At 41.0% G+C, this 27,783-nt stretch overlaps 1 protein-coding gene and 1 pseudogene across 1 annotated transcript in view; one reads left to right on the top strand and one right to left on the bottom strand.

Moving 5' to 3' along the window:
- Positions 1–27,783, top strand: part of LOC103050614 (monocarboxylate transporter 12-like) — a 61,880-nt gene that overhangs the window by 15,649 nt on the left and 18,448 nt on the right. The window lies entirely within an intron of this gene.
- LOC148214008 (putative neutral ceramidase C) lies at positions 962–26,531 on the bottom strand (annotated as a pseudogene).

Raw genomic sequence — 27,783 nt, 5'->3', positions numbered from 1 at the left:
TATTTGTACATTTCAAAGAGGTAGTTATATTTGCTCGTTGCAGCAAAAACAACTAAGAATCTTGCGGCACGTTAAGAACTATCAATTTTATTGTAGCATGTGGATTTTTGTCCTACATCCACTTTATCCCTGGGAGTGTTTGCCATTCTTGCTCACGTCTGTACCAAATACCATTGGCTTGGCGGAAATCTATGCAAAGTCTCTAGTTCAAGTATTGAATATATAATCTGATCTGCAAGAGAATTTGGAAGTTACTCTGTCAGGAACTCCAGCAGTATTGCTAAGGCTGGGCAGGACTAGGAACCTAAATTCAGCTTTGCATATATTAAAAATTTTTTAAAAATGGCAGAGGGCTTGTCCTCCTCCTCTTCCTCTCCCTCCAGTTGAGGATGTTTTACCCAGCAGCTTACCCAAACTCTTCTAAACAAGTTTTAAATGTGTAAGAGAGATAGGAGGGAAGGAGGATTGACTAAGTATTGGATGGTATGCCCCGAATGCGTTTATGTGTGTAGGTAAATGTGTAACAATCTGTAGGGCATTTTGTTCAGGATCACCTCAACAGTATTAGCCTCACTGAAGATATCCAATTGCATGGACACAGTTCTGGTTTCTGAATTATGAATCTTTGATATTCTTGTCACTTCAACTTTTCACTGTTGCTTGATAAAACAGATTATTTTGCTGTCTGATCCTTCCTTTAGAAACCAAAGGGTTTCCTGAATCCATTTACAAACACAGCTAAACAATTTATACATAAACTGATTGTGTTCCTTCATCGGTTTCATCACAACTAAGATCAGAGGATCTTAGAAGATCAGAAAACAAATTCTTAGTGGTATGCAAACAAAATGAGTTTCCAAAATTTGATAGTACTGGGAACTGCAGGCTGCACGCAACCCCCACCGGTAGTAAATTTTCCATTCTGTTACAGCAACCTGCAAAGTCTCAATGGGTCAGAGAGGGGCTATGAAATCATCCTTTCTTCAAGCTGAAAGTGGCAACTTGATGCTTTCCAATAGGAAATTGTCAATTAGAAACTTCAAATGTTGAAGATGTCCCATTAAAGGCCTGGACCGAATTAAGGAATTCTTTGCTGTGTCCAAAATACCGCATTCTGTATTTTCCTGGTTCAGTGGTCTTTGGGATGCGCCATTCTATTATAGATGTACTTTGGCCCCACATGCCTTTCCTCCAGATGAACCTGATGGGAAAAGGAGTTTCATGAATGAAAGGGGCTATAGAACAGCCCCGCTTTCCATAGTGGAATACTGGAGAGGAAACAGGCATTGTCTAGAAATTGTTCTAGAAATTCGTCCCTTTTCAAATTCAGATGACCGTAGAATGAAAGAAGATTCAGCAAGTTCTGTGGGACAGAAAAGGAGGATTTCTCATAAAAGTTCTATAGCTGAAGGTGGACTTCGATGTGGTTCTGTCCAGTTCTCATGAACACCTTCACTGCTAGAACACAGTGATACGGTGGTGATGAAAGTCAAGAACAAAAGCAAAGAAACCACATTATAATCTAGCATTATGGGTAAGGACATGCTGGATTATAGCCCACCAGTAGGAATTCGTTCATTGTGGGGAAGGGAGGAACACTACCTGCCTTGGCTTTCCAAAGCCAATCCCTTCAGGAAGAGTAAAAAGAAAAAAGAAAAGAAAACCTGGCAAGTGATCTTTCATTGTGACCAAGGCCTTTAATGTCATAATATGTGCAAATGAAAGATTAAGTCAGACGTCAATGACCTAAGTGGCTGAATTATAATATTTACATAACTCAACATCTCACCGTATCATCCTCAAAGCTCACCGATGAACTGGAACAGCCTCCAGCTTAAAGAATCAACATCAGGTCTTACCTACGCAATGTTTGTCTGGGCACAGTTTGTTTCTTCCCTCCTCTAGAAATCAACACTAGAGCACATCGGTAGAGTCTATCAATAGATATCTTTTGGCAGACCCTATGATTGTACTGGTTCAAAGTGCACATAGAAAATTTTAAACCATTCCTCCCAAACACTAGTCCTGCCACAATTCTCTACCTGCAATATTATTTGACCAGAGAAGGAACATCTCAGAGATGCCATGCAATAAAAGCAAGCTTTACACCTCTTTCCGTGCAGCTCCTGGTCCTGATTTTGACCTCCCTGCACGGTTGCAATCTTTCAAAAAGACCTAAGCAACGTCAGACGATAGCGTGCATCTGTGTTTGGAAAATGTAGCCCAGTGTGAATATCTGCTGAAATACATAAAGTCTGGAGAGGATTCCTTACCGGGTATCCCATGAGGCATCATCCTGCAGCACTTGCCAACTTTTAGAAACGTTGTGATATTTCTCTACTGTCAGGAAAGTAAAAGTGGTCTGGAAAGAATAATACAGCGATAGAGACATGAAACAAGCTTCCCAGGGACTATCAATTACGGATATGTGTCGGATATGATCAGAGGATCTCTCTGGGTCACCTAATGCTTTATTGTTTAAACCTCTTTCACGATTATGTTTCTTCTGTTCATTTGTTTCCTCTTCCCTATCTTCCCTCTCCTTATTTGCAGTTACGATTATAAATGAGACAGATAGACAGATAGACAGATAGACAGATAGACAGATAGACAGACAGACAGACAGACAGACAGACAGACAGATAGATAGATAGATAGATAGATAGACAGACAGACAGACAGACAGACAGATAGACAGAGACAGACAGACAGACAGACAGACAGACAGACAATAAATAGATATTACATCTCAGAATTACTTAGTTAAGTGCAGGGAATCGAACGACCCACTCAATTCTTCTCAATAATCTTTCCAAGTTCTTGTCTTACCATATACTTTGCAGAATTCCTTGGATTTGCACCTATAAAATGCACTTCAGCAGCCTCCCCCTAGGTGAAAGAGTCGGAATGAGTTTTGAGAAAATGAGCCTTAAGTCATATACATGGCAGAAGCTAATCCATACTGTTATAGCACAAGGCTCTTGACCTTCAGAGATTACCTTGTGTTCAAAATGAGCAGCTTCCCTGGGTGTTGTACTGTGGCTGTTCAACTCTTAAAATACAAATGGGTAAGGCGATGTGTGTACATGTGTGCAGGATCATATTCTACTAGGCAGTTCTTTAAAGAGTAGGAACATCTTTAGTGCTAGAAACTTTCTAGTACCACTGCAAATATCTACATCAGTGTTCAGAGCTTCAAAATGGAAGAAAAACAAACCCTCCTTAACTATCAATGAAAGGGCATAATGTATTGACTCATTGGTTGGAGGCTGTCGGAGGCTCCAGTACTCCTGGAGCAGCAGCTGTGAGTCCAGGAGGAACCTCAAATTACGCATTAGTCTTGAATGGAGAAGTGCAGCCCTATCCAAGACCAAAGGTAAAAACATCCCAGACCTAGGGGGTCCAAATAGCCACAGCGACTCCATCATCACGACTGAGTATTCTTCCCCACCAGGCTGAACAGCCTCCAGACACCAGGTCAATACACTGACAGCTTCACCTATGCAGCCTGGGCTTGAGACGTACCATTAGGGATCAGCAGCATAGAAATGATCCTTGAGTGAGGGATAGGTTCCTACCCGATTAAAGGAGGAGGACTTCTACTGGAAAACCATCCTTACTTCTGTAATTATCAATTACTCTCAAATATTCCTGTCTTGGTTAGGTGATTGAGGAAGTTATGGCCTCACAGTTCCAGATGCATTTGGATGAAGCTGATTTTCTGGACCCATTTCAGTTGGGCTTCATCTAGACCATGGTACCGAGACTGCTTTGGTTGCGTCTGTGAATGGCCTACACTGGAAATTATATTCAGTGGAGGAGTTCAATCCTACTAATTGTCCTGAATATCTCAGTAGCATTTGATACCCTCAGTCACAATAACTTTCTGGTCCCTCTGATATGGTTGGAGATGCTGATTTGCATTGGGTTGGATCCTTCTTCTTGGGATATGTTTAGAAGGTGATGCAGGGAGACTACTGTTCAATGCCTAGAACGCTGACCGATGACGTCCTGTCTCCTATGTTATTTAAGAACTGCATGAAATCACTGGGGAGAGGGACCCTTCACAGTTTTGGAATGGAGGGCCATCAGAATGCTTGCCCCTATGCTGTGCTATGCTCCATACTCTTCTAAGTCCAAGGAAGCAGTCAGTACTCTTGAACCGTGCCTAATATCAATAAAGGGTCGGAAGAGAGAGAATAGGCTGAAAAGAATGAGGCAAAGTTGAGGTGCTACTGATAAAAGGAAAAGTGAATTTAGGGACTGAGAGGAGACTTGTTTTAGATGAGGATGAACTCACCCCAAAAGAGCAATCTACATCTTGACTCTCCCCTAGGATAGATTTGCCCATAGCAGTTGCATAACTATGGGTGGTGTGCCTTCCTGAGCTGGTTGGACTCGGCAACAAGTTATTTACGCCTTGGTTATAGGCTGATTTACTATTGAAACATATCCTTTGTGGAATATTCTTGAAAAGTATTTGGCAATCCCACTGTTGCCCAACACAGCAGCTAGGCCCAGAACCTGGTCTTTAAGGCCTTATGAAAGGCCAGCAGGACCGGGGCCATCCTAATTTCTACAGGCAGAATATTCCTTAGAGTGGGTGCCACGGCAGAAAAGATGTGATCCTTATTTTCATTTTATTGTCATATTTATATTTTGCACTTTATTTTATTCTTGTAAATGCCATGACTGCTTTTATCATCTGAAAAGGCGGTATAAATTTCATATAAAAAAAGAGGCTAGGTTGAGAGATAGGTCTGTTCCAAAGGCACTTAAGGTTTCTTAATCCTAATCCTAATCTAATGCCCTCAGTGCTGCACCATTCTGTGAAAAAGAAGTATACCTACCACTTTGTATGTTAGCTGAACATCTTGTAGTACATCGCCGTACTTCCGACCAAGTGGCTTTGCGTCAAAAATAAGGGGCAAAAGATTCAGGTGTGTTATATTTAAGCAGGGTGGCTCTGGAAGACTTGGTAAATCCTGAGTGGTACCCTGAAACAAATGTAATTCAGTTTGGAAGGAAAGGTGTGTTAACCTTAACCAAGAAATAGAGCAAAGGAAAAAGGGAGAGGGATTATATAATAAAGAAGTTCTACTATGCAGAGCTGAGAGATCTTGTTCAGGATTTCTGTATCCTCTTCTGAATCCTCACTTCTATTTTTCGTTTCCATTTTGCACTTCTATTTCCACAAATATAAAGTGTCACAGATATCAGTTTTTTAACAATGCATGTTTGCAATTTGTTCTTACCGTAGCAATAGCTTTGGCCAGACCTTGAAATAAATGTATATAAGCAGAAAGCGTGTGTGGTCCAAAAATGGTGGATGCTCCTTCATACCGTTGAACCTGCAAAGTGAGACACGAAGATCTATGAATTCATGATAGTTTCAAGATCCTAACAGAAGACTAAATTTTATACAGACCGTAGCCACAACCCATACATGCTACATATTTTGTATTAAGAATGTTACCAGTTAATTACCTGATATTCTTCATAAGTAGCTATATAATGGGTGTAAACGTTGCACAATCCTGAAAGAATAATATCCATTCCTGCTTTCCCTTGAATTTCAAATTCCTATGAAACAGAAGAACAGTGTTTAAAACAAAAATAAAAAAAGAAACAAACAAAAAATGAATCTGAATTCAGAGCACAAACAGAGCATTTATTCACGTCTTCAAGATTTCTACCACAACTAGCAATTTAGAAAAAAACCAGAATATGAAGTCAAAGATGCAGCCCTAAAATCATTAGAGTAGAATAGAATATTTTGATAACAATCACTGACCAGAATTGCAAACAGAAACACATTGAAATGTAATAGCCCATCCTAAAATAATTACAAAATGCTATTAAATTAATGTCTACAAAGTACCCCGCTCCCCAAAGAAAGCTGCCAGAGAGTAAAACAGCCATGTATTTAATAAAGAGCTTGGAAGAAATACATATTTGGCTTTCCATTTAAATGAAAACAGCGTAGATACCAAGCAAAGGTCCCAAGATGTAAGGGAGTAGGATTGAAAAGAATCAGGGACCCCAAACCCAGTTATGAAGTCAAGGAGAAATAGAGAAACCAGAAAAAAGAAAGTTCATCTAAGCTCATCCATTCATTCTAGAAGTTGAGTACACATTAAGTTATTTATTCATTCATTCAATCTAGTTTGTACGGCCATGCATCTCAACAAGTGATTCTGGGTGGTGAACGATCATAAACCAAATTAAGAACAAATTGTTATCATAATACAAAAATTAAATTGCACACAGCAGCCTTTTGAAATTCCTCAGTAAACATGGCTAGAGAAGCTGGATAGAGGATTTCTCCTTTTTTTTTCCATGGGAAGGAGAAATTCTCCAGCAAGTTTTTTTTTCTTTGCAGTGACAGTAATGCTCCTACGGAAAAAAAATCATGGCGACTGCAATTTGTTAGTGAGCTAACTATGTAATGAAGAACAAGATATTCATATATGTTCCTTGGCCATCTCACCAATATGTGCAGGAATGTCACACTCCACTGGTAAGAATTTCTCAACCTCTTCCAAAGAGAAAGCCTCTTTTGTCAAACTGAGTGAGTCCTGGCTTTAAACATTGCAAGGAGTTTCTCTACCAACACTCACTCCTTCCTTTCTTATTCTAAAGCTGCCCACTTACTTTTTTCACAGCTTCGCGGACTCTTCGTCCAGCCATTGTCCTGGAAGACACAGACACAGACACACACACACACACACACACACAAGTAGTATCAGTTTCCATATCCTTCTACAGAGTTGCTGACAGATTCTCATAGGAGGTTGTTAGATAATTCATTTTAAGAAAACTGGAAGGATAATGATTAATACTTCTGAGCAAGAGAATACAAAAACAGTTTCCTATCAGCTCTGATGCCACAGAAAACCATGGAAACTAACCAAATGGTTGAGTCATTATTAATTTGTCACATTTTTTTAAATAGGGTTTGAACATGTTACTCAAGACCCACTGAATTTAATGGGTGGGACTTTCACCAAAGAAAGTGGTGGACTGCATCTTAATCCACTTAAATTAGGTCAGGAATATTGAAATGTCAATCACTGACTTTGATTTTCCCTTGTTCATTTTATAGGACACAAGTAGAGTATTGTCTTTTTTTTTGAGTTAACCATAAAATACCAACTATGTACATGAATGATATTATATTATAAATACAGTATATAAATTCATACGTAAACTCTCCTGGAAGAGCCATGATAGCTGCAGATCCAATGGTAACCATCTGAACATCAATTATTTTTGGATTCCATGGGTAAGGCTTGGTAAGCTTAGGTAATTCAAGAAAGAAAAGGGAATCTCAGGACAGCCATTATATTAAATAATGTCAACAATATCAACAATATACATTAACTATGAGGAAAATATATCTTTGGGTGAATCTTTGGGTGAAAGAGGCAAGTTTTTAGAGGCCTCAGATGAATGGGATCGCCTTAATACAATTGAAACATAAAGGAATGCTCAGGATCCTTGAAGCTGGTGTGAACTAGGCTGATTGTAAACCCCTTATCCCAAACCTCCCCATAGCAACGTAAGGGAGGAAGCCTTCTTCCTGGCATTTGGCACCCTGAACCAATTTGTTTCTTCCTCTCTGACATTATTGCTTTCCTTATAGATAGCACACAAGAACAGGGATGGAGATTAACTTGAGAAGCATTGCTCATTTAGGTATGCCTGCATCATCATATGAATATGTATGCATATGCGTTCTTTTCCCTTCCCCTTCTTGTAGAAATATCAGGGCATCCATTTTGCCTACAGGGGAGCGTCTCCCACTAACCTTTGGTGGGATCCCCCTCCGATACATACATACATACTCCGATACATACATACATACATACATACATACATACATAAACATTGCAGTGAAGCCCTGATTATTTTGCATTTCTATCCTGCATTTTGACTCCACAAACGAATGTCAAATCATATCAACAATAAAACCACATTGTCTCTCTGATGTCATTCAAGGGACTTGTGGTAGATCAGGACTGGGGAGGGCAATCTGAGACCAGGGAACTCTCAAACCAAGCCCCACGATGGATGCCATTCTGTTTTCCAGTAGAAAACATCAGAAATACGATGCACAAATCCTTTGATAGGTTCAGCTCACCTAAAACACCACAAATCTGGAACCCTAAATCCCTGAAAACCCAAAAAATAAACTAAAAAATTTTTTATGGCTTCCATTCCCCAGATGATGATAATGATGTCAATAACGACAACGATGATGCCAGCTTTTGGCCAAAAAATGAGAGAACAGGAACAGGAAAGTAGGAGTATTTTGCCAGTCTTCTGGTTATTCTCAGAAACCATGATTTTGGCTTTAATATAATGTCAAATGCAAAACCCAAGTGTTGTGAGGCATAAGAATTTATGCTTGGCTTTCCACTCTTCTGCAACCTTCTCAGAGGAGGATTCTGCACAGGAAGATAATTAAAGACTGTAAGGTATGAAATGCATCAAAGGAAATGGCATCGCCTCTTTCTTCTATTTCTTTGCTTGCTTGCTTGTACGTATATTCATGCACAGCAATTCCTGTTCAATGAGCCATAGAACCTGCCCCAAGTTCCCTAGTTCCCTTTGCACCCCGAGTCCCCTAAAGCCCACGATGCACCCCTCAAAAAAGGCAACAGTTGTTCCCTTTGTGGCATGAGGCATATCATCACAGTGAAGCCTATTAAATTATAGAAAATTTTCTAACCTTCCTATGATATTTTCCAAAACAATACATCTGAGTAAGGGCTGAACTTCTTGCGGCCGCTAAGTGCAATGAACTCTGATGCAATAACCAGTTTAACCAATGAGTTTCCTGCTCCCGGTGGGACCTGGTGGCTCATACCTCTCCTGTAGGAATTAGAATAGGCTTAGGTTTCTGGCATTCTACCGATTCATCCGACGGCCGATGCAATGCATCACGTAACGCGTCCCAGAATGGGTGGCCTTCAACAGTGCCTGTCAAAAAAAGGTACGTGACGATAGAATGTTTCCCACCCTTTTAAAATATATTATTGAATTAATATGAAAAGTTTAAGAAGATCTCACTGTAGTTACAGCAAATGCCATTTTTTCAAGAAGAACCAGTTTGGTGTAGTAGTCAAAGATGGGGGACAGGAAGCTGGGAGACTGTGAGTCGCGGTCCTGCCATAGGAGGTGTTTGGGCCAGGCCCTCTCTCTCAACCCCAGGAAGAAGATGATGGCAAACCATTTCTGAAAATGTTGGCAAGAAAACTGCAGGAGTTGCCAGGAGACAAGACTAACTTAAAGGCACACATTCTGGTTCCTTTTACTTTTTTTAAAGGCAGTATAATTTATAGAATCTATCATTGTCAAAGGGCATTTGACAGATTTCTAGATTCAGCACCATTGCCTTTAAACAAAGAAGCAAGAGACTCATCTAAACATGTTTACAACCGGAAAACATTTGTTCTGATTGCTGGTGAGGACTGAGCGGTAAAGTTAAGGATGCCTGTTACTTACAGCCATCTATTATTTTATAAGGTGCAGATGTGAGAGAGGTTGTGGGAGCCTGGGAGAGGAATGAAAGAGGGAGTACACCTACAACCAAGAGATAGTGGACACGATATTTGGGGGTTTATCTCATAAAAGGCAACTTAGCCCAGCTGGCAAGAAATCCAGGAAGAAGTGCTACAGATCATTCAAAATGACTTAATGAACTCCTTATGAATAGGACTGGAAATTCCTCTTACAATTTCCAAGATTCTGTATTTATGCACAGATTACCATTAAATATGCCTGATTGTAATCTGCGGAGGTTTTCCTGTCTTGATGTCCTCGAGCTCAGTGGGGCTTGGCCTAATGATTAATTAATCAAATACTTAAGTAATTAACTGAAATTCAGTGAAGAAAAAACTGTAAAAGGGAATAACTTCCAATAACTGGAATATGATTTGTCTTCATTAACTTTGCTGATATGCCAAAACATGGGTTACCATGCCATTTTATAAGAACTAGCCATCTTTAATATTAGCTGTATTCAGGGCTAATATATTTCATTTCATTTCATTTTGTTTTGTTTTGTTGATGATATTCCTACATTGTGCCCTTTTCACAGAGGTGATATAAAAGTTTGAAAGACACCCTGTTGAGCAATGCTTTACTGCCTGCTGAAACCAGGGAAAGAAGGCAGCCAGCCTTGTTCTACCTGGAAGTAAATTGGGTGATGCTACTGAAAAGGCCTTGTCTTACTACGCATCGCCCCAACCTTCATAGTTGTTGGAGACACAACTGAGCTTCTCCTGGACAGGCACATTTGCCTGGAGAGTCAGCCCCATAGGAGTGATATCCAACTGTTAATAGTATTTCTACATTTTACAATCTCTTGGATAAGGGGCCAAGCCCTTATCCAAGTATATGAGCTACACTGAGGGAAGAGAAAAGACCTTCCCCTGTGACGAACAGTCTTACCCCTCTGTCAGGGTAAGATCATGGCTGGGGCTCTTTGTGCTGTATTTCATGTCTCCCCAACCTGCTAGCCTTGGTGAGGAACCGATGCCCATTGTTGAACTGCAAATCATAGTAGCTTCTACCCGCAAGTCTAATGATGAGGGTCACTGGGAGTTGCAGTTCAGGAGGTCCAGGACCTCCCTACCACATGTTCACACACAGACCCACACTTGAAATACACACATACACACACATACACACACACAGTACACATGTATCAGCAGATTAGAGTGATGGTTGGTTCCCATTTGTATTTCAGGAAATATATATGAAGGCCTCCAAAGAGATTGATGGTCCCAAAGAGATTGATGGAATTTGAATAAGAAAAAATATTCAAATATTGGAACACAAGATTCCCAATTTGTCAGAATCAGCTGCTGTGTACTGCAGGGCCAAGGCAGGATGCAAATCTATTTTTAAACTGCAGTCCCAACACATCTAGAGTAGAGCTGAGTAGTAGCTTGGGGAATGCTGTGTAATAGAAAGAGTAACAGTAATAAAGAGAATCTGTAGGTATTTCTTTCCACTTGCCTTGGGTGAAATTGAACATCCCTGGTCCATCTATGGTACCTGCAGCAAAGCTGTATCCCAAGGCTGCTTTACATGTTTTACCCTTTGGAAAAGCATGGCAAACAGTTAAGGTCTGCATTGTAAATGGTCCTACATTGTTATTGTCTGCCTAGAACATGGCAATGGAGGTACACTACCGTATGAGTAGAGTTGAGCTGAACAGTGATGTTACTCATGTCCACCCATTGGTGAGCTGAACTGATGGGACCATCAATCTCTTTGGAGGCCTTCATATATATTTCCTGAAATACAAATGGGAACCAACCATCACTCTAATCTGCTGATACATGTGTACTGTGTGTGTGTGTGTGTGTATGTGTGTATTTCAAGTGTGGGTCTGTGTGTGAATATGTAGTAGGAAGGTCCTGGACCTCCTGAACTGCAACTCCCAGTGACCCTCATCATTAGACTTGCGGGTAGAAGCTACTATGATTTGCAGTTCAATAATGGGCATCGGTTCCTCAGCAAGGCTAGCAAGTTGGGGAGACATGAAATACAGCACAAAGAGCCCCAGCCATGATCTTACCCTGACAGAGGGGTAAGACTGTTTGTCACAGGGGAAGGTCTTTTCTCTTCCCTCAGTGTAGCTCATATACTCACGGTATTCTACTAGCTAGGAAGTGAGAACTCTAACCAGATAAGATAATGTTAGAAAAAAAGCTATGATATGTGTCAACTTTCTCCTATCGCCAATGGGCATGTTAGTTGGAGGTGATGGGAGTTGTAGTTCAACATATTTAAAGAACAATCAAGTAACAGAAGACTAGCTTATATCTTTCCTGAATCGTACAGTCTGTTTGAGCTAATTTTAGGTCCAAGCCCTCATAGGAAAAGGATCTAAACTTCATGCAGATGCCTGTAGACAACTTTCTCAGTGTCTGTTAGGCACCTTACACCAACTGATTTTTATGTTAAAAATTATTCCAATTAAATCTCTAACTATATATATTTGCATATCTGTATATGCTGTACCGTTGTTAAATAAAGTTTTTTTAAAAAACAGAAAAAAAAAATCTAATTAAAAGGCAATGAAAGGTGGCATGTTATCAAGGAAAGTGACAAACTCTAGCATCCATCTTTTCTAAGAATTTTACGTTTCTAGACCTACCTTTGCTTTCAAGTAGATTTGTCTCCCAATTATTTGTGTGCTCTCAAACATGTCTTCTCCAGGACCTGTAGCAATGCACATCTTGGCCTAAATTGGGTTTCAGAACAACAGAGTAGAAGGGGAAAGTCACATGTCCTTGACCAGCCTTCATCTCTGCATCCCCTTCCTTCCATTTTATCTTTATTCCCTCTATTCTGAGTCCTGATTATAAACCCATTTCAATTTCCCTTTCACTTGCTGCTAATCAGGCAGTGTATTTTATATAGCTCTAATACTTGGGTGGTTTTTTAATTTTTTTGTTTTTCATTAAACACGCCATACCGAGCAGCACAACACCATTCATGCCAAAGTATTGTATGCAGCAACAGTCGATCAACTCCTGCATTCAGTGAGTTCTTGGGAAATATGGTGGTATGGATTTGCAGCAGGTAAATGAAATAAGAGCAGTCCAGAAAACCTTCATCTGATAGAAGTCATAATTGGTGGACACTGCCTGAAGGAAAATTTCTATTAACTCTGGGCTGTTTTTTTTTTTTTTTTTTTTTGTTAATAGTGAAATTTAAATAGACAGACTTGTGACATGGTGGACTTGACTTGACTTGACCAAAGGAGATGAGGGAGAGGTCTTTTCTCAGGAATGTTCCATTAGGTCCTATAGAGCAATTTCTCTAATGAAGAGGAGAAGAAATGAATTGACCAGCAAGGGCCTATCAGCCATGTCATTCTGTAGCTAGAACTAGGGCAGGTATCAAAGAGGAATGGGGAGCTAGAATGTGCTTGCCAAGGTTTCATTCTCACGTAGCCTCCTCAGAACAATGGGCCACTCCTGAGGATGAGAAAGGCCAAGCAAGGGTGACTAGCTCATCATCACAATCATTCTGTGAGAACGATTGATGAATGATGAGTTTGTGACGGCACATGGAATGCTGTCTAGTTTAACAGTAACATTTATTTATTTATTTATTTATTAAATTTGAATGCTGCCCTTCTCCCCCAATGGGTGAGTCTGGGTGGCTCACAATTAAAACAAAACCCACAAACAATTAAAAATAAATGCCATATTAATTAATTAAAATTAGTTAATCAATTGAAAAGTCAAGCTATAAAGCAAACCCTATACATAAAAACTAGCATTATAGTACCAGTTCTGTAAAGTATTATGGTCAAAGCGCAAAACCATATAAATCAGAAAATTAATAAAATTACTAAAACTGACAGCAATATAACATTAATATTATTCCATACAGTCAATTGTGTCTGTATTCTACAGACCATATTGCGGAATGTAGAGACATTTGGAGAAATTAAGCATTCTGATCTGTTAAAAGGTACTGAAGACAGAACACTCACTATTCCTGGAATTATATATACAGTATATGGATGCCTGATAGAGAATACGGCATAAAAGAAAATGGGATGTGGTGGCTATAAAACTCATCTCAGTCGACAGAGCCATCTTCATTTGGGATTTTTCTTATACTGCCCTTCCAGTACATCTGTTGCTGGCACATTTTTAAAATGTGCTAACAATGTAACCCTTCCCTACTTCAATATTTTGATTTAACTTAAGAACCTAGCTGTGCTGAGTGTCGCTGTGGCCTTGAGAAGGTAGTGGGAGAGGCAAAACTGTTGTTTAGTCCTGGGACAGTAGAAAGTGTGCGAAAGAGATTCCCAACTATCCTGCCTTGACTTCTTGTCCTTAAAAATGGGGCAGGGAAGGTTTTGACAGGCCTTTGAGATTCTGTTAATATACCTACAATGAAGATGTGCTCCTGGAATCCCTTTAGGATATCTTCTTCTTGATCTGGCCCACCTCAAAGGAATCCCTCTTGGCAGACTTATTTCTGCCTCTTGTCTCCTATATCTGGAATTGTCCAGCTTAGCTCTAATTTGGCCTATTATTATGATTATTTGATTTTTATACTGCCTTTTTATACGTAACTCAAGTCACAGAATATACCTACTACACCTGGCTCCTTTTTCCCCACAACACCAACCCTGTGAGGTGGGTTGGACTGAGAGAGAGTGACTGGCCAAGGTCACCCAGCTGGCTTTGTGCCTAAGGCGGGACTAGAACTCAGAATCTCCTAGTTTGGGTTGGGCTGAGAGTATAATAGATGGCATGAGCAAGGAGGGTAGTGGAATGGAGGATCAAGGTTATCAGGAGGGAGGGGGAACATTCCAGAGCAAGCTCTTTCTCAGTCCACAGCAGGAACGTGGGAAGGCAAAGAGGATGAGGACAGCCCCTCCCTGGAGTCTCACGGGGTATGTCCACTAGTTGCTTTAGCAGAGGTTTAGTCTGGTGAGATTCTGTCTATTAGGAGCAAGCTAATAAAGGAATATAACAAATAAAGACTGCTCAAACTATCGCACAGTTGCACTCATTTCACATGCTAGCAAGGTCATGCTCAACATCCTACAAGCTAGGCTTCAGCAGTATGTGAACCGAGAACTACCAGATGTACAAGCTGTGTTTTGAAGAGGCAGAGGAACTAGAGATCAAATTGCCAACATTTGCTGGATCATGGAGAAAGCACAAGAGTTCCAGAAAAACATCTACTTCTGTTTCATTGACTTTGCAAAAGCCTTTGATTATGTGGATCAAAACAAACTGTGGCAAATTCTTAAAGAGATGGGGGTACCAGACCATCTTACCTGTCTCCTGAGAAATCTGTATGCGGGCCAAGAAGCAACAGTTAGAACCAGTCATGGAACAACCGATTGGTTCAAAATAGGGAAAGGAGTACAACAAGGCTGTATACTGTCACCCTGCTTATTTAACTTATATGCAGAGTACATCATGAGAAATGCCAGGCTGGAAGAATCACAAGCCAGAATTAAGATTGCAGGGAGAAACATCAACAACCTCAGATATGCAGATGATACCACCCTAATGGCAGAAACTGAAGAAGAACTAAAGAGCCTCTTGATGAGGGTGAGTGCAAAAGCTGGCTTAAAACTCAACATTAAAAAACTAAGATCATGGCATCCGGACCCATCAATTCCTGGCAAATAGAAGGTGTAGAAATGGAAGCAGTAAGACACTTCATTTATTTGGGCTCCAAGATCACCGCAGACGGAGACTGCAGCCATGAAATTAAAAGACGCTTGCTCCTTGGGAGCAAAGCTATGGCAAACCTAGATAGCATATTAAAAAGCAGAGATATCACCTTGCCGACAAAGATCCGCATAGTCAAGCTATGGTTTTTCCAGTAGTAATGTATGGCTGTGAGAGCTGGACCATAAAGAAGGCCGAGCGCGGAATAATTGATGACTTTGAACTGTGGTGCTGGAGAAGACTCTTAAGAGTCCCCTGGACTGCTAGGAGGTCAAACCAGTCAATCTTAAAGAAAATCAACCCTGATTGCTCATTGGAAGGATTGATACTGAAGCTCAAGCTCAGATACTTTGGTCACCTAATGCGAAGAGAGGACTCTTTGGAAAAGGCCCTGATGCTGGGAAAGATTGAAGGCAAAAGGAGAAGAGGACGGCAGAGGATGAGATGGTTAGATAGCATCACTAAAGCAATGAGCATGAAACTGAGCCAATTCAGGGAGGCAGTGAAGGACAGGAAGGCCTGACGCGATATGGTTCATGGGTTCATGAAGAGTCAGACACGACTTAACGACTGAACAACAACAAAATAAAGAAACCATATTGGAGTGGACTGTCTCGTCGTTGTTCTTGGGCTGAGCCTGACAGAGAGAGAGTGACTGGCGCAAGGTCACCCAGCTGGCTTTGTCCCTAAGGTGAGACCAGAACTCATGGTATCCCGGTTTCTGGACTGATGCCTTAACCAATAAACAAAACTGGCTCTCTATTACAGTAGGCACAGCAGAGTAATGAGAAGGAACCAAATGTTCTTTCAAAGCCTGGCATGAATGAGTACTCTTACCCAACAATCAGAGGGTTATGCTGTAACCAAAGGCAGCAATGGAATGATTATTTTTAACATTTGTTAATGGGCACCTAGACCATCCTCAGCAATTCAAAGAGTAATCTACTACGTAAATTGAAATCAAAGGAACGAGATGCTCTCTTTGAAAGACAGTCTGGTTGGAGTTTTATTTATAATGTTCTTGTACTTTTCATCCTGAGTATCGTTGGCCTCTGGAATATAAGAGGGAGGCGTCTAAAACCCAGTGTGATTTCAACCACAAAACACTCACTCCTTCGATCCAGGTCTAACACTTACCCCACCTATGGGGCAGTAACTGCCCATGTTTTCACATGGCTCTCCTGTGTTGATGCAATGTGGGCCTTTTGTATTTGGAGACACATCACCCAGGTTGGAGGCTGCAAAAGCTGCTACATACGGACCCTGAAGGGGAAGAAAATCACGTCAGTGACTCCCACTGATACCACAGCATTAATCGTGCAGGTTCATTGGTGTTTTGTGGGGTTGGGGGTATTTTATATTTAAATAAAGTACATGTTTATATTTCATATTTAAAGATGATTTCTCATTCAAAGGAATGAGAAATGGAGATGAAAGTTTGCTTTCTTGTATTTATTTCATTTCATTACTATGCCATGCTTTGTTATTATTATTTATTTATTTAAACTTCTTATAGCTACCCACTCCAATAAATTCTGGGCGGCTTCAAAGACACAAAAACAATAAAAACAGTTAAAACATACAACCCCACAGGCAGCCTGGACCAAAACAACCAAAGTTACAAATCAAACCACACCCACAAACACATCAACCTCCGGCCCGGGGACAGAACCAGAATTTATGGCTTTCTGGAACCCTAGGAGAGTGGGCTCCTGTCCCACATTTCTCCTGCCAACTGCAGAAAGGAACACATTTCATTGCTCTGCCTTCTCCAATTTAGGCCCCTCACCTTAGGCTCCCAACTGTATTGGGACTACAGTCCCCATATTTCTTGGCCAATAGAAAGTGGAATTCTAGGAATTGAAGTTGCAATGCTTCTGGAGAGTAGCACAGCTGAAGTTCATAATACCGGTAAAAGCTAAAGTACTAATAAAATTTTAAATATTGTTAAAATCTTAATTGGGAGTGATAGTTTGGGGTTAGGATTCCATGCATTGCGTGGGAAAGGTCCCAGGTTTGAATCCCAACCATTTCACATAGCAATGGAAGATTTGCTGTCTGAAACTCTGGGCACCTGTCTGTCACTGCCAACCACATTGGACTAGTTGAATTCAGGAGAAGGGTGACACAGCTTACTGTGTTACATGCAATGATGCCCATGAGTTGTCTTACCTTTCCTGGAAGGTATCCTTCATTTTTCTCTTGTTCAAAGAGATAAGCTGCATAGCCAATGTTGTCACTACTTACTAAACGGTTGGTGTTGTTCATACTGACGGGGTGAATGGCAAACCAGCTAGTAAATAATCAAAAGAGGAAAACTGTTGGGAAAGTATCTATCTATCCCATATAAATTAGCCATGCATCCTTCAGACCCCACCTGCATATGGTAAAGCCTCCTTCTCCTGTGCAGGCCAGAAGAGAACATTTTTATAAGTTTCCTGAAGTACAGGAGGGATGAAGTGGCAGAAATTTCATTGGGAGGGAGTTCCAGAGAATGGGCACTGATGGAAAAAGCCTGCTTCGGAGGCCCTCTCAGATAACAATCCTGCACGGTTGGGGCCTGGAGATCATTGATCGTTGAGATCTGGTTGGATGGATAGATGAATGCCAGAGGATATGGTTTCTGAGGTACCCTGGATAAGAGCCATATAGGACTTTAAAGGTCACGACTAACATCTTGGATCTCACCCAGAAGACCACTCGCAAACAATGGAGCTCCTGCAGCAGACAGATCACCCAAATATATTTGGGCACATCCATCACTGCCTGGGCCAACATTTTACACCAGCTGTAGCTTCCAGATGTTCTTCAAAGGCAGCCTCATTTATAGTGCTTTATAGTAATCCACCTGGGAGGTGATTAGGATATGAGTGCCCATGAGCAAGATCTAATGATCCAAGAATGGCTGCAACTGGCACACCAGATATAATGGAAATGCACAAAGTTCTCAAGACAATGTAATGATTTCTCCAGCCATTAATGTCAGCAAGTTCATCTTAAAATCATGATGTTAAATAAACTTACAGCATCAGATTCAGCTTAGTTACCATTTAAAGAACCAAATAAAACCGGAGTTGCAGTTTCAATACCTGTGGAGGACGCCAATCTGGAATTTCCTTGGGTATGCTCTTATTTTCCTTCCTTTGTTCTTCACCCCACAAGTCAGCATCTCTCTCTTCTGCCATACTTTCTTTCCTTCACCCACCAGTTTACCCACCACTAACTTCATCTTCACCAACACATCAGACCAAATATGAAGTAGTAGAAAAGTGTTGGACTTGAAGCAGGAAGACCAAGGTTCTAGGCTACTTTTGACCATTAAGCTCGCAGGTTGACTTTGGGCCAGTCACTCTCTCCCTCATCCCAACCTACCTCAATATACCAATCTTCTTGAGCTCCTATATTTGTCGGCTATAACTAAAGAAATCATGTAATTGCCCTGCTGGAAATACAATGGATACAGCCTGCCTGGGAAGGATCCCTTACTGTTTTCAAAGGAATTCTCACCTAAACATTCCAATCTCTTGGCCATTATCTGCAACCATTTTCAGCACCATCATTTGTTTGTCTGTGTTTGATGAATACCTGGACAACCATGGGGGGAGGGAGGGGGCGGGGAAGGGATGGAGAAAAGAGAAACTTTCACAGCAACTGGACTATTTAATTGTGGAGTCAGAAGCAAATATTTAACAGATAGATTACATAGGACGCAGTTCCTTGGAAAGGTCTCTTGTACATTCATCCATATATACACTTCGAATGTCATGGAGGTTATACAACACTACTGTTCTGCTGTAAAAAGGCCTTGTCGGATATGTGCCAAATTCCATTTTTATATTGCTCTGGTTTTTCAATTAATAATGCTTTATGGCTATATTTATATCTATTATACCACTATTATACCATGGATGTTTTGTTTTCTGTAAACTGCTGAATGACATACGTTTCAGGTGGTTTAAAAAGAATAAATAAATGAATGGCCCAGAAAGAGCCCGAAAGGGAGTGGAAGAAGGAGAAAAGAGATAGCACCTTCTAAATATCTAGTCCTCTCCTTCTGGGCATGAATGCATTTTGGAAAGCAATTGGGGAAAACCAACCATGAAAGGAGGAAAGGAGGAAAGGAGGAACAACAGTTGGGGAAAACCAACCATGAAAGGAGGAAAGGAGGAAAGGAGGAACAGCAACCAGAAGGGAAGCCAGAACAGGGCGGCTTTCCGATGCCTCCGTGTGTACTGTCTGTCATGATTTTTTGTTTTCATTCTGTCTACAAGCCCCAAAGACTAGAAATGGTGTTTCTGCTGCACCTGTGAGGTTCTCTCAGCCCTAACTGAGCAGGCAGAAGAGAAAGCTCAGCTTGCTCACGGCACGAAACCTCAGTGAAACACCACTTGAATAATTCTGGAGAGGGTCACAAGCTGTGTCATATTTTAAGAACAGCAACCCAATTCCAAAAGTGCCCACCAGCCCTCAAACACTTGCCTCCTCCCACTCTAGAACTAGTGTTGGTTGCCCAAGGACTGCCAAATGGCCTTTCTGTTTCCATTGATAGAGCAGAGGCAGAGCTCTCTGACACAAACTGCAATGTTGGCAAAAGACGCAACAGGCATCAGGAAATCATGACGCAACTTCAGGCCTTCGATATTTGCCTCCTGATACTGGCCATGCATAGGGAGGATAAGGCTAATAACAGGCAGTTAATGTACAAGGAAGTCCCAAAGTTTTAATTGTGATATGCAGGAATGCAGAGCTGACTGCTTGTGTGCAGTCATGCACATGTTGTATGTCCATTTAAAGTGGCTCTTCTGGGAACATTCAATATATAACATTAATACTATATTAATTACTGATGAGAGTGAACTTCCTTGTTATTTGTGTGAAAATTCGGTCATGTGAAACTGAGTCAGCAAATATGAAACTTTCAAATGGGGGAAAAATGATCTTCCCCCAGTTGCTTTTAGTTTTCTTTTTCTACAAGATTAACATCTGAAGATTGGTTAGCAGTAGGATATCAGTCTCTGTGTATGCACATTGTTCCTTGTCCCAAAGGGCTGAACAACTGGTTCTCACAGATAAGGTTGGGTTATTTATTATCATTGCTCTTCTGGCCAAAAGTTTTAATACCTTGCTGTTGTTCACTTTTATATAAGGAATGGATGCATTGTATTAACTAAAAGCAGAGTTGGTTAGTACAGGTAGTCCTCGCTTACTGATGGTAATTGGGATGGGGAACTCCGTTGCTAAGCAACCCAGTTGTAAGGCACAACATCACGTGATCACACTGACTTACAATGGCAGTTCCAGCAGTCCCAGTTGCCATCCTTAAGCAAATCCTAGATGGTTTCAGCGTCCCGCAGTCACGTGATCACCATTTGCAAACTCCTGCCGGCTTCCCCGTTGATTTTGCTTGTTGGAAGCTGGCAGGGAAGGTTGCGAATGGCAACCACATGACAGTGGGATGCTGTGACATAGTAATTGCGAGCCAGTTGCTGAGCACCTGAATTGCGATCACATGACTGTGGGGCCGCTGCAACAGCTACAACTATCAAATGGCGTCTACAAATTGTGCGCTGAAAATAAAGCCCACCTAGTTCCCTTCCGACAGCCTGCCTGCCTAACAAGTTGTGCCGCATGATACTTTGGACTCTGACACGCACAGCCCTATGTTATTGGCCACAACCAATCCAACTATTAGGAGTTGGTGCAGAACAAGTATAGGGCATAAAACAGGAATAGGGTGAAAAATGAACAAAACAATAAGTCATAGTATTCCAGGTACGGCTCCTATAAAACACCTGTAGGATTCTGTTTTTTTTTGAGCAAGGTCTAAACAAACAAATGTACAAATAACTGCTTAGGGCAATGTTTCTTAACCTTGGTGACTTTAAGCTGTGTGGATTTCAACATGCGGGAGGGAATTCCGGGAGCTCAAGTCCATACAGCTTAAACTTGCTAAAGTGGAGAAATGCTGGCTTAGAGCAAGTGAATCTTAATCCATGGTTGTGAGGATATAAATACTTAGCTGAATTATAAGACCCACAATGCTTCCATTACAATTAATGAAAATGGCTCCAGACTTTCCCCCCTTTACCTGCGTCTTTCAGAGTCTGGATTCTGAAGGTAAGAAAAAGGACTTCTGTTGATCTGGCAGTTCTCTGCCCAACCTGTATTGATAAAAATGTGTCCTTTCACCATATTTTGATGGGCCATCTCAATACTCTGAAAATTAGAAAATAGGGATAAAAAGATGGAGATTGAGACACTTTGATTTGTATCTGGCTTTTTTGCTAATGAAGAGTTAGCACAAGACTAGTTACCTAACAGAAAATCATCACAACAAAGAGTCCTGTGCCCCTGAAAATCTTACAGATCCTCTCCTGGCAGATTTTCTCATGGGCAAAGAGAAGAGGCTGTGAGAATGCAGGGGAGAACCCCAACCTCGGATGAAGCCACACCCTGCCCTGCCAAGCCAAAGGATGGCTGCCCGAGCACTCCTGTTTTGCAACATAGAATGGGAAGCATGGACTGAACAGTTGATAATACAAGAAAGGAAGAAAATCATAGTTCAAAGTAATGATACAGACAGGCTGCATCCTATCACAGAGGTAAATCTAAACAAATCCTATTTATGCCACTAGATATCACTCAGATGAGGATCAGGTAGTACAATCAGATATCAGCCTGCAATGGACTATGAACATCACAATCTTATATGTATTTAATGCAAAAAAACTCTCACTGAATTGAACACATTCAGAACCTTATTTATCTATGTAGTAATTGTGCTAAATGAATCAAAAGAAACAAATGCATCTGTTGAAAAAGGTAAAGACTCCTTCAAGTTGAGCTCAGCTCCTGGTGACAACAGGGGAACTTCCATGTAGTTTTCCTCACAACACTACAAATGTTGTTGACCATTGCCTTCTCCTTTTGAGGCTTTTTCACCCTTTCTGGAATTTCCCAGTGATCTCCCATCCCACTACTAACCAGATGCAATCCTCCTTAGCTTTCTTGGAGATTACCCAAGGACAGTTAGAGGTTAATCCCTGAACTTTATATAGACAATGAAGGAACAGCACATCTAACTCTTCATTTTTAACCTTGTCTATGTTGCTACCTTCTGGATCCCCCTACCGCATCCTGCCCTTGATAGGGCAGGGTCAAGGTTTTAGCTGCCCCCCTCCTACAGAAAGCAAGATCCTTCTAGAGCTCTTGGATGAGATAAGATTTTAGAAAACTTTGTAACTGGATTGTTTTCCCATTACAATCCAATTTATCTTCCAGGTTACTACAGTGGATACTTTCCCAGTGTCTCGAGGCTGTGGAGAAAGAAGCTGTCTTCTTGGAGCAATGTCCAAAGGAGGATGAGAATCTCTTTCAACCTCAAAAGGTATCATTACATGCAGTTAAAATACTAGATTGGATGTGGTCTTACCTTTAGGATCCCATTGATAATGGCAGTTAGTGATGGCTTTATAAGTCCTCTACTTGCTATCAGAAGGAGGGTTTCTTGGAAATAGCCTCCAGGTGCAGAATGAGTATGAGTTCCACTCAATATAACATTGTCGTGTTTGTAGAGATCTCCATATTTATCTTTTAACTGTTTCATTACCTTAAAGAAGGTTTGCAAGAAATATATTCTCTTACGTTGTTAGATTTTACTTTTATATAAATCTTTCCTATAGAACAAGGAGAAGGGTATTTCTGAAGACATTCAATGTTGAGAATTAGCACTATGTGAGTATAAACACATACCCAGAGAAAGTGTGCTAAGGCACTTTAAAGACATGCACCTGTGTGCACTTATCAAGGTTTCTGTAGGGAAAATTCTAAACCATGCCTGGGGATGTTGGGATTATGATCCACCCCTTCTAAGCCAGCTGAAGAAAGGCTGTCTTAATTACAATGCTGGGTTTCGGGAGCAGGATTTAACCTGAGGATTATCTGCAGTGATGAATTAAATACATGAAATAATCCATAACACAGAAAGCATGGCCAGAAAACGGAAGCCAGCTCCCTCTATGAACTGATATCTGATGGTCTACATGTAGAACTGGAATAAAATTAAGGATCTATCTTTTAATTCCTAAGTTTCTACTAGTGTGGCATTCAAGTATATCTGTTTGGGTTTTTTCCTAAGGGTTACTGTTGCTCTTTTCTCACTTTCTGTTTTCTTTCTTGATTTTGGACATTATATGGTCAATGAAAAACCATTTTATGTACAGTGCCTATTGGTGAAATCCAGCTCCATTCCTCAAATCCCAAGGATACTTACATCATCCCAAAGTATATAACCGTTAGCCACACAATGTCCTAAATCTTTAAGTAAGTATCACAGCATCACTGTGGTTAAGGCGTGTTGGTATACTTCAGCTCATACAAAGCAAAAAGGAAATAAAATATCCAGTCAGGTCATTCCCTACTTACCTCTAGCCTCACTCTTTGAGACATCATTCCTATCTCAGCAACAGCAAAGACTACTCGTTTGGTGTTATTCTTTCGCTCAGCAAGGATGAAACTTCTACAATATTGTCGTGAGATTATGCCTTTACCAGTCTGATCTGGACTGCCATAGCCCATCTACAGTGGAACACAAGATTTTATTATTTATTCATTTACTTAACATTAGAAACTGCTTCAGCAGTGACTGACTCTAATTTGCTAAGTTAAAAAAAATGAAAATATAGCGATATAATTACTTACATTCTGTACTCATATTGTTCGATAAATATGGGAACAAGAATTACTCTTTCACGTCATACCATCAGCCTGTACCAAGGAGCAACAAGCAAACTCATATAAGCTCTCATCTTACTATAAGAGGAGATCTACTCATCTCAACCCCAAAGGCCTTTTGGAACAGCCAAGCTTTCTTAAACCCCCACAGGGTTGTTGCCAGTTTAAGCTTGGGAGAAATGCTGTTCCAAAAACTGGGGAAGCAACGCAGAAGACCTTGTGATCCCTGATGGTCACACTCCTTCAGAGTAGGGGCCCAAAGGTAGGCGGAGGAGTGCATTTCATTATTATTGACTTATTGGTATAGTTTTCCGAAGCGAATCTTGAGAAGGAATCTACGGTAGTTGTAGAAAAAAGTTGGAATGAAGGTAATGGTATGTGGGAATGACCTTGGCAGAGTTACCAGCAGAAGAGGGGAGCTAGTATTCATTGTCGTTCTCCATGTTTGCGCTACCTTGAAGGACTAACAATGGAAGAAGAAGAATAGGAAAAGGTAGAAGCCAGAGGAGAAGGAAGTGGTCCTGGCTGGGAGCTTTAACTTGCTGTGATATAGAGGATTGGAAAGAAGGCAGTTCAGAGGACCAGAGTGGGAATATTATAGGACTGGAGGGGAAAGGGTTTCATGGGGTAGACAGGGACTGAAGAAGAAGCCTCCTGTCCCATTGTAAGAGAGCAGAAGGCATGAGGCCCATGGCTCCATGCTTGGATGAGAGCTTGACAGAACAGGGTCAAGGGGGGGACTCTGAACAGAATAGGCAGGAGTTTGGGTAGTATATTAAATGGTTAGTGTAAGTAGGCTGTGAGCTGTCGAGTCCAGGCAAATACTCACGAAAGGTACTTCAGCTACAGGACCAGTACAATCTGCCCGACCAACACCAAGTAAGTAACCCTCTTTAGAAAATAGAGGATAAACACCTGAAAAACACATATAGAAGAATTGGGCACTCCTTCCAACGCAGAAGCGGGGCAGTGCAGAATTTGGAATTGAAAACCATATCTAAGTTCTTAAACCTAGCTTTACATGGTTGAAAGAATGCTGCTTGAGGAGTCCAAAATGAGTCCAATGAAATGAAACTGCCTTGAGAGCACAGCGCGTTCAGGATGAGAAGTCTGTTCCCTCATGATGGAAGATTTCAGCAGTGGTGACTGCAATAACCACCTTGTGAGGGGCAATATTTAGATTCCAAAAGTATGTCAGGTTTGGTACCCTCAAAGAGGGTACCTTTGTTTTCTGAAAATTGTATTTCCTGTTTCCCAGACAGAGTTTGATTCGCAACGGAATCAATGATGGAATGGGAGATTATAATGACGTCTGTCTCTCACCATTCTTAATAGACCCCAGAGAGGTCAGTAAGGAAGGAAATGTCCAAGACACTGTCCCAGTTCTTGCTCTCCTTTGGGCAGGAAGAACAGAGAACTCCAAGGAGTCAAGGGAGAAGTCCAAACAGTGCCATTTTTAGAAGAAAAAGCCATGATATCATTAGTTTTGAGCTCTTCACGCACAACGTTTCAGGGCACCCTACCATGCCTTGCTTCTTTTTTTAATCTAGCTTAGTTTCTCCTTCTTTTTCTCCTCTTTTCCCCATTATATGTCCCTTGGCTTGCTGTATGCATACCTGTTGACAGACTACAAGACCCTGAACCAGTCCTCCATGTTCAACCACAGCATTTAAATATCTCCTTTTTCTGTGGAATCTTTGGTGCACTCTGAATTGGCTGTTTGACTAGGTAACTTCATCAGTGCTCAGTGCCTCAGTGCCTGTGATGGAATGGTGTTTTGAAGGTCATGCTCAGGGAGATAACCATTTCCTTAGCCCTCAACAGGAGCATGGGAAGTTTAAGAAGATGAGACTGGCACCACCCTAAGGAATTCACGGTGTTGTGGCTTGCTGGCTTGGGAACTTAGGTTCAGTCTGGAGAGATTTCTGTTTTGAGGTGAAGCTAATAAACGCAACATGGAGTTCTTTGGGCTGAACCTGACAGTGCCCTAGTCGGGTAATGAAATGTCTGCAAGCAAACAACCAAGCCCAGAGAGCACCAAGAACTCCACAGTTCAACCCTGAGCTACAGACATTCTCTTCCATTATTCTCCTTTATCTGGCAGTTGGCAATATGACCATCATCCCCAGAAGCAGCCAGGAAAGAAATGCAATTTGAGTATTAATGCCAGCCATTTAATCCTCTTCGACTTTTCCCCAGGACCACCCTTTCTTCCATATCTCCTGTCCCAGTATTTTCCTTCATTGTAATCCCACCCTTTTTTCGTGAGCATATGGGGATATGAACACTCTGAGAAAAGTCCTGTGAGGGAAAATGAATGGACCAAAATCATTTCAATCCCATCCTTGTAAGAAATCCCTCAAGTGCAATTGAGAATAACTTCATGAGCATTACTATCCCCCTGATATTGCAATATTGATATAAGATGACCAGGGACTTACCACCATGGCTGCCCTCACTTGGGAGAAAATGGAGGACTAAGAGGGATGCAACCACTGCTAGCACTATCATCACAAAGGCAACAACAGCAACACATAGAGCAACAGCTGATTAGGATTTGTTCATCTATGGAACAACAACTACAAAAAGAAAAGCAGAAGAAATAGGTCAAATAGAAGTAGGGGAAACCTAGGTAGATGTCTTATACATATTTGGATAACCTCAGATATTTTGTTCTTGTGAAGAAGGAGACAGGGCACCACACACAGTTCCACAGACAGAAGTCAACATCGATAACAAACGGACAACAGAGAACCATAACTCTTGCCTCCAACTACTTAATACTACTGCTGATCCTTGGGCAACTGCCTCACATATCCAACAGTAGAGCCAGACTTGATTTTATTTTCACATACGTAGCATGCACTGAGCCTGAAAAGTTAGCTATTGTCTTGTGTTCTTTCTCTCTTTTTTAAAACCAACTGAATATCAAAAACAAGGAATATGCAACATTATTTAAAAAGAGGGAGTGGGTGCGGGGAAAAAAAATCAAAAACATACAAGATGTGTATTTACAGACATACATATATCAAAACATTGAAGCCATTATTCATCACGGCCATCCATAGCTGATTTATATTAAGCAAGATCTTGTATCACTTCAAGGATGAGTTCCTTCCTTACTGACCTCTCTGGGATCTATTAAGAACTCCTAACATCCTGGAATTTACAGCATTTAGGTTGCAAAGTTCAGATATGTATATACTGTAGATATGAATTATTACACGGTCTCTTATTCTCTTTCTCTCTTTAGGAAATGAACTTGCCATGACACTGGTTTTGACCTCATTGCTGAATGCTGAGGACCCAATTGCAAAATGGATATATGAAAGAGAAGAGAATAGATCAAGAGGAAGGAGAAGACCAAGAGAGTTATAGTTAGATGGAACTGATGAGATCCTCAGGAAGAGAGAACTGAGAAGTTAAAAGAAAAGGGCAACATGTGAAACAGTATATGATGGAGGCAAGCAACAGTGAATGTGTTGGCATAAACTACATATTCTTATCTCATACCTTTAATTTCTTTGGCTTACTATTTCTTATTCTGTTTTGCACTTTGCATCATGTTGCTCATCCCTGAAGATAATAGTGGGATGAATTTCCAATATATCCAGGTATCTACAAGTACTGTAGGGTTTTGTTTTGTTTTTAAGAGCTAATGAAGAACTATTTGATAAAGCCTCACTCTGCTGAAGAAACTTGGTTTGGACCTGGATGGGTCAACCTCTCTTGTTCCCACTTGACCTCTTGTTAGCCTTTGATAGCATCAGCCACTGCATCCTTCTGAACTGTCCGTGAGAGTTAGGGGTTGGAGGCA

This window comes from Python bivittatus, unplaced genomic scaffold, assembly GCF_059951505.1.
Source record: "Python bivittatus isolate LINGU-HERP-01145 unplaced genomic scaffold, Pbiv_v1 ctg000780_np1212, whole genome shotgun sequence".
Lineage (NCBI taxonomy): Eukaryota > Metazoa > Chordata > Lepidosauria > Squamata > Pythonidae > Python > Python bivittatus.
The sequence above is the reverse complement of the archived record's forward strand: the minus strand, read 5'-3'. Positions and strand labels throughout refer to the sequence as shown.